The sequence below is a fragment of the Cydia fagiglandana genome, chromosome 10 (genome assembly GCF_963556715.1).
Source record: "Cydia fagiglandana chromosome 10, ilCydFagi1.1, whole genome shotgun sequence".
Taxonomy (NCBI): Eukaryota; Metazoa; Arthropoda; class Insecta; order Lepidoptera; family Tortricidae; genus Cydia; species Cydia fagiglandana.
In genome coordinates this window covers 886,820-895,564 of record NC_085941.1, presented here as the reverse complement: position 1 = coordinate 895,564, position 8,745 = coordinate 886,820, and the positions used below count along the sequence as shown (strand labels likewise).

General features: G+C 38.2%; 1 long non-coding RNA gene across 1 annotated transcript; it reads right to left on the bottom strand.

Annotated features, from left to right (window-relative positions):
* Positions 1-446: 446 nt before the first annotated feature.
* LOC134668181 (uncharacterized) lies at positions 447-8,481 on the bottom strand. Its single transcript, XR_010098731.1, has 3 exons — positions 6,834-8,481; positions 5,077-5,236; positions 447-1,992 (listed from the first exon to the last, which is right to left on the bottom strand). It is a non-coding gene; the product is annotated as an uncharacterized LOC134668181 (long non-coding RNA).
* Between the last annotated feature and the right edge of the window lie 264 nt (positions 8,482-8,745).

The following is an 8,745-nucleotide window of genomic DNA, read 5'->3' as shown; positions in this document are numbered from 1 at the left end:
TAGGTAGGTATATCTTCCTTTGACGTGGCTGCTATAGTCTTCAGAATTTGATTTGCCGTGTGATCATCGCTTTCTGGTTGCAACTTGGTGCCATCGAGGAATGTCCATAGTATATAGGTATATGAAAGAAAAATATTTATCACAATACCTTCTACTACTACAGGGCGGCACCTTTAACCTTATTTTGGCAGTGATAATAATATATCCTTACTTAATATAAAATAGGTTAGGTGTCTACATAATTGTGTATCAATAATATTTTCAGTGGCTCATCTCTGTTATATATATACTAGCTTTTCCCCGCGACATCTTCAGCGTGGAATTATTAATTTAGGTAGGTAGCTATTATTTTATTCAATCAGTTAAAGGGTAATTTCTTGAATGAAAACTACCCTTTGTCATTCCCCTGGACTCAAACTATCTCTATGTACCCAACTAAATCGTGCACCAGCACCGGTGCTACACCGCGCGGGCGGGACAGTTCCTATTGACAAAGTTTGTTGTCCAGTTTGTGTTAAGTCCCCATACAAAGTTCCACCCCTTTAAGGGATGATTTCTGGAATAAAAACTATCCTATGTCCTTCCTCGGGACTATAATACCAATCTCTATACCATACCTATTTCAAATAAATCGGTTCAGTGGCTTAAGCGTGAAGAGGTAACAGACAAGACAGACAAACAGACAGCCACACTTTCGCCTTTATAATATTAAGTATGGATATGCACTAGTCCAAGCACCAAGGGCGTGTAAGCGATAAGATAGAGATTCCGTGTCGGTAAAAGACAATAGATAGGTACCTATATTAATAGTTGATCGCTGGCTGTTCACATTGCCGGCGAGGACTCTCTTTGCACTCTTTACTCGCAGCGATAAAAGCTGTCAACGATAAAGTCGCTTAGCGGTAGGTACTCGCTAAGCGATGTTCGCTTGGCGGTCGGAGAGACCATGCAACTAGAAAAAATAGTCGTATTGTTTTACCACATCTATATCGATATTACTAACGAACCTCTGTAACTCAAAAAAAAAGAAACTGTATTTTTACGTGTCTATGTATAATCACCTGCCTAACACGAATTTTAATGTGTTTTTAAGACTAACAAAAACCTACAAGAACCTCTCTAAGTCGATGCACTCTATAAGATAAAACCTCGTTAACACGAAGTTTTGGCGTTTCCCTTGAGATCCGTGCTATCGAGGTTCCACTGTACTACTATTCTGTGACTAAGGTTACAATACTTAATTCACGAAGGCTGATATTTGCTTGTAGACCTTCATCATCATCATCATCATCTCAGCCATAAGACGTCCACTGCTGAACATAGGCCTCCCCCTTGGACCTCCACTCGTACCGGTTGGAAGCGATCCGCATCCAGCGTCTTCCGGCGGCCTTAACAAGGTCGTCCGTCCATCTTGTGGGTGGACGTCCTACGCTGCGTTTGCTAGTCCGTGGTCTCCACTCGAGCACTTTTCGACTCCATCGGCCATCTTCTCTGCACGCAATGTGGCCTGCCCATTGCCACTTCAGCCTGCTAATCCGGTGGGCTATGTCGGTGACTTTAGTTCGTCTACGGATCTCCTCATTTCTGATTCGATCACGCAGAGAAACTCCGAGCATAGCCCTCTCCATAGCTCGTTGAGCGACTTTGAATTTTGAGATGGGGCCGATAGTGAAAGACCACGTTTCGGAGCCGTAAGTCATCACTGGTAACACACATTGATTAAAGACTTTCGTCTTGAGGCACTGAGGTATGTCGGACGAAAAGACATTACGTAGTTTCCCGAACGCTGCCCAACCAAGTTGGATTCGGCGGTTGACCTCCTTCTCGAAGCTTGTAGACCTTATTAACCTTAAATACGGTGTTTAAAACGTCAAACTCGCATTCAAAAACTCGCTTCGGTCGCAGCCGGACGCCCCAACTCGTTTCCAGTTTTATATTTCTAATCGCTTCTCGCTCATCGTTCTTGGTGAAACCAATGCCAGTATATTGAACCTAAAAAATAATATATTATATTTACATTTATAACACGAGGTACGATAAATATACCAATTATTTTACACTACTGAAAACTGCAACTAAAACGTTCGATATGTTTCGGAAATGTTTGGGCACAGTCATTTGTAAGGTCAAATATCCTCCCATCACCCATCTAATTAAATAAAATGTTCCGTAGGTTGTATGTATAACTATATACAGGATACAGGTGTATAAAGACGGGCCAATAACACCTGCTTTGTAGGTATCTTAGTTCAGTCATTATAGATTTTGACCTGTGAATAATCAGTTCTTGGATTTTTTTTCGTAGGTCCCTCGGGGGGGTCAAGGGAGTATAAATTCAAAAAGTAGACTGAATCAGGCTTCTGTGTATATTCAAAAAACGGTTTTTCTTGAATAACTCGGGCATTTTTGATTTTACAGTAAAACCGTGAGGACAAAAATTGTAGGAAATTTGATTCTCTACAAGTTTGGTCCTCACAATTTTTCTTCTAGGATCGAGATTTTGGAAATTAAATTTTAAAAAAAGCGACAAGTTCCTAAACCTACGTATAATGAACACCAACTACGCCGGTATCGTCTTGGGTTGTCCCATTCGTTTTTCGTCAAGTTCTTAAATTAGTCCTATTCTGCTTTCGTCACCCATTCTACATTCGTCACAATCGTCGGTGGCTTTCAATGTAGAATGCGTGACGAAAGCAAAATAGGACTAATTTAAGAACTTGGCGAAAAACGAATAGGACGACCCAAGACGATACCACTACGCCATATTGGTTAGTACCATGCAACCCCGCGACCCGCCCCGGCTTCGCACGGGTTACACAAAACCTTAACAGATTATACACCTAAATCTTCCTCAAGAATCACTCTGTTGATAGATGAAAACCGCATGAAAATCCGATCTGTAGTTTTTGGGTCTATCGCGAACATACATACACACAAACAGCGCGGCGGGGGACTTGGTTTTATAAGGTGGAGTGATTCTATACTCGCTGTGGTCAGTTCTCTTCCTCCCTCTCTTCCGCCCGGGAGGGTATAAATAATAAATAATTAAAAGCCTAAGCCGAAACACCTATTAAATACTTGTCATGGAGAAGTTACTTTCTGGTCTTCATGAAAAAGTTCCATTCACCAAATAGCACTGTTTAAATGCAAATGTAAAAATATACTATAAGTACCTATATATAAAATATTTGAAAAGTTTCGTCTATTCTTTCTGGAACCCATCACCAGAAATAGGTCTCGACTAAAATGATGCTTAAAAATAACTTGCAGATTAAACATAACGAAGAAGACATATTGCCAAACGTGAAATACGCGTCGCTAGGGTGTTCCAGCTGGTCTTCATCAGCAGTTCCACTTCATTAAATATCACTCATTTTATTTAATCTGAATGCTTGATCATCATATGATTCAACAACAAATTTAAATGTATTATGTCTGTAAGATTAGACGAGTTAGGAATAAATTCTTACGGAATGATCATTCACAGAGATAGGTAGAAAGATGGACAGACGGACGGATGCACAGACGGATAGACGGACAGACGGACGGACGGACGGACAGACGGACAATAAAGTGATCCTAAAAGTGTCCTGTTTTTTCCTTATGAAGTACGGAAACCTAAAGAATTACTTTCTGCTTATCATAGCGTTCTTTCTTTAGACATACGAGTACTTTATAGTAAGTAATAATCGTATTAACTTTATTCCTCTTCAACTCGATACCTACACCCGTTCCCGAGATAAAGGGCCTTGACTTGACAGACAGACAGACGGACGGATCGACAGACAGACGGACAGACGGATAGACGGACGGATAACGAATTGATCCTTAAAGGGTCCCGTTTTTTCCTTTTGAGGTACGGGACCTAAAAAAATAACTTGTACTGATCATAGCGATCTTTGTTTGGACATATCGTATAGTAATACTCGTATTTACTTTACACCTCTTATTACATATTTCGGTCCCTTTTACATATTACTTACATAGGTGAAAGAAAAACTATTAAGTTAAGTATGTATACCTATATATATACTAATATTATTTCTAGTACCAAAAAATCTACTTACTAACATACCTACACGTAATTTAAAAAAACCGGCCAAGTGCGAGTCGGACTCGCGTTTCTAGGGTTCCGTACATAAGTCCGACTCACGCTTGACTGCACATTTCTAATAGGTTTTCCTGTCATCTACAAGTGAAGATTTTATGTATTTATATTTTGTGTATTTTTTGTATTTCAAAATTTTAGACTTAGTAGTTTCGGAGATAAAGTAACTTTTAGGCTATTTTCTTAAATAACTTCGAATAAATGTATTTTAAAATTATTAAAAAAAAACTACTACTAATTTACATATGTGTACCAAATTTCAACTTAATTGGTCCAGTAGTTTTGGAGCAAATAGGCTGTGACAGACGGACAGACAGACGGACAGACAGACGCACGAGTGATCCTATAAGGGCTCCGTTTTTTTTCTTTTTGACGTACGGAACGCTAAAAACAAACCTCCTATGAGTAGATCCACTTCACTAAATGTCACTTTTTTTGAACGTAAATACTTGCTTTATTGATGAAAACACAAAAATCGCTATATGTATGCCTACTTATAAGATTCGAGGAGTTCGGATGGACCCATCATCAGAACTGGGATTTGATAAAAACGGGATACCTATACTTTAAAAAAAAATCCAAATCGGTTCACCACCGCCAACCGGTTGAAATTCTAACCTACGAGTAAGTAGTGGCTTACAAAATTAAAAATACCTACTTTCCAAATTTCATTATAATATAGTTTTTGACTAAAATTGCTGTGGCATATGGACGGATAGACGGACAATTCTACCTTAGTGTACTTATGAGCTTAATCACAGAATAAATAATAGTACTAAGTACAGAAGACTCACTCTCTAACAAAACGCGTCTGTTACGATCAGCACAGATATGGCCGCTAGGTGGCGACAGCGCCACGCGCGGCTTATGGCAAACCCCAAAATTGGAGCCGAACGGACGTACTTTTAGCTACCTGTAGCAAAGCAACGAAATCGCGGAGTGAGACACGTCAGTTAATATTTACTTACTTCTTTTTTTTACTTTGAGACATTCTTAGCGGTAAACGTATTCGCTATGGCCGAAAACAGTTTATAGATGATTATCTTATATCGATGCTTTAAATTATTGTTGCTTTCCCACAGCCATCGTAAATTTATTATCTTTTAAACTTTCGTTTTTCATGCGTTCCTGAAACCATAAAGTAACTATAATCTGTGCTGAAACTGAACAAATCTGTACACATGAACACTGAAGAACGTGAGATTGATGGAAGAAAATAATGCCAAAACCTGAAAGCTGAAATCTAAATTTGAAGAATGTAGCAGAATGCATTGAGCACTGTCAGTTTTTTGATATTCCATATTCCATAATATCAATATCCAGAGAGGAAAATTGCGACTACGTTTGTATGGAGAACCGGACATCCCCTTGCCTCTTAATAATATGCTTCGGCACATGATTACACATATTTATATGTAGGTACGTGCATTGTATTTCCATATCTTACAAGCAGAGAGCCAGACGGTGCTTGCTGGATATTGGTTTCTGAAATCTTCGACTAAGTCTTGGGTCATATGAAAATAAAGCTCTTTACATAACATTGTATAATATTTTCCTTTTTCATAATTTTTTTATATAATATGCATTTTTTTCTTGGATATAAATTTCTTGACTTCGATTGACGTGTTTATTATTTTCGTTACTATGACAGCGTGAACATTGAAAAAAAAAATATAACGTGAAGGTTGAGTCCGCAGGTGAAGGTACAGTGACATTTATAGTTGATCAAGCAGATTTTGTCAGTAGAAAAAGGCGGCAAATTTGAAAAATGTACGCGGGAAGGGATATCGACTCATAGAAAATTTGAATTTCGCGCCTTTTATAACTGAAAAGATTTGCTTGACCATCTATATAACTCACACAAGCAAGAACCACCAACGACGATTTAAATTAATATGATAAGCATTTAAATAGCAACTTTTTGGCGTTTATCGTGCGTACTTCTATTCGTCTTTTGGGAAAAATTACCACAAACAAAGGGCCTACGGTGAAACACGAAATTCCAAATTCGTTAACTGCCACTCTATCACTCTTGCATATCCGAGCGATAGAGTGGCAGATAAAGAAATATCGCTTTTCGGGTTTCGCGGCAGGCTGTAAACAAACCGCCTTGATCCATCAATGTTATATAAGTAGTTGGTCAAACCAATTTGTCAGTCAGTAAGAACCGGGAAATCTATAGTCGTCCTTTTCTTTTGGGTGCTAGTACTAGTGTAAAGTGTAAGACAAAGATTGTATGATTGTCTCTGTCTATGATTGAAAGGAGACAACCTTTGAAAAAACTATATTTATTCGAAACATCTGTGAAAACTTGATTACTTATGCATGCAAATTTTCAGCTTAATTGAACACCCGGGAAGTGGGTATTTAGATTTGATTGATACAAACAAACAACGGGGCAGGTGAAAGTGAAACTACATAAAAGCTTGTAAAAATGTGGCTTCTGGAATTTCCAAGTTCTATTGGAATTTCAGATGAAAACGTCCTTATTGCATTTGAAGCATAAAGACGTACCCTTATTATTTTATGGAAAGCCACAAATAACAACCAATTCGAGGCTACTATTATTAAGGTGGCAAAATACGAGTAGGTCAAAGTAACTCGTAAGCCTCGTAACACAAAATAAGTTTCACAGAACAAAATTATTTACATATTCTAATAAAAGGACTGAAGTGTAGTGCTGCGAAGAAACGGTATTTTAATGACATAATTTTATTATGGATACCTATACATGGTAGAAGAAGACAAGTAGGCATGGAATCCTCCATTTTGCGTGGTCTGACGCATCTGGCCGGGCTTTCCCGATTTTCTGTCGATGTCTGTGAAGACCTTTCGTCACAAAATACCTAAAATAATAAGTTTTAAATTAATCAAAAACTCTCCAGTTTGCTATTCATTCAAACTGAAAACATCCAAATTTCTAAGTCGTTATACGACCGGTGTCTTATATGCCACTGAAAATTCAACATCAATAACAACTAATTAGGCATAGCGTCCAATGTAGAGAATGGCACAGGCACTTAGTTCTTACGAATTTTACCTGAATTTATTAATCAAAGGAGCTGATGTAAAAGTGAGTTGGGAAAGTTGGCAGCTAGTCGCCGAAGGTCCGGTTTTCCAGAGTTTAGCCCCTAATCAAGTAATCATGCACCTCACATACCCTGGCTCATGGCTTAGGGCTTTTAACAACACAATAAATGCTTATTTTGCCGCTTTCTCCACTATCTCTCCCTGCCATCTAACCCAGAGGGGAAAAATATATACCTTATTGTGGCTACTCCATCTTCCTCATGATAATTATTTTACTTCACAGAAAAGCAATTGGTTAAGATAGTTACAACAAAGTCATTGTTAATAGCCGGGGTTAGGACCCACGACCATTGGTTTAAAAATTATACTTTTTACCTATATGATTTGTAAGTATGTTTATAATAAATCTGTTTTCTTTTTGCCATTTTGAAGTAGTATTGTATCGCTTTATATTATTATTTGTCAATTATTTTTTTAATCATAGACAATTGTCACATGTTCGTTTCATGATAGATCTACACCCACGCAACTGCATGTCATGTTCTTGCGGTTTACTTTTATAACGCCAAGATCGAAATTTGACTGCTAACTCCATCTTGCGTCCAGTAGAAGAATCAAAGTATTGTAGAAAAATGAGCATGCAGTTTACTCTATGCCGTAGGATCCCCTTTTGAATGTCATAAATCCAAATATGGCAGCCATACCCATCGACAAAAAAGTCTAGTTTCATTGACAGTTACGATCACAAGTTGTCAAATGTAACAACTTGCGATACATTGTGATCCTAACTAGAGCTGGGACACGTTGGCAAAATGCGTACCAAAAGTACGTTTCTATGAAAATACCAGTTTTACGTGTACCACCCCAAATAGGCAATTTACGTGTTTACCGTACTTAAGCGACTTACAAATAAGGGTTATTTATGCAAATATCGACTTTTCATTAGTCTGATCTGACGTATCGTGACGTTTTGAGCCAAGGCCATTAATCAAATGACATATTAACAATGTAAAAATTATTTCCATTATTTTTTGATCCAACAGACACCCAGACGACTGTCTGTTAACAAAAAAATATTTTACTTAAAGTAAAAATAAGAATGGAGGTACGAGGTGTTGGCAACTTCATATTTGTTATATTTCGAAAAATAGAGTCCGTGCTTTTAAATACTCGACAAACAAAACGTCGTCCATTAGGAAAAACCTGTCCCAAAAACTATTTCAGTACAACACCCCCACCTCTAGTGTGGATAGAGTTCACTGACAGGTGGTGATTGTACGCGATTCCACAAGTCATGATTTATCCGCATCAACTGGATATCCTCATGATACGTCAAATGTCCGTTCTCGAATACACCCCTAGGTATCGTTGAATTTAAAGCTAAGTTATCAAATTTTAAGGTTGACTCACGCTTGCGGCTAGACCAGACCGAGGCCGGGCCGGAGCTTCCGGCGCTTCGTTTTCTATGCATATTCGGGCGATGCAGAGGCAGATAATGAAATTTAGATTTGCGTTCCCGCGGTAGACCCTCAGTTACCATACAGAAATAGAAAGAAGGGCTTGAACTGCAATTTTGTTTATACATATTTACACATTAACTAGTCCTA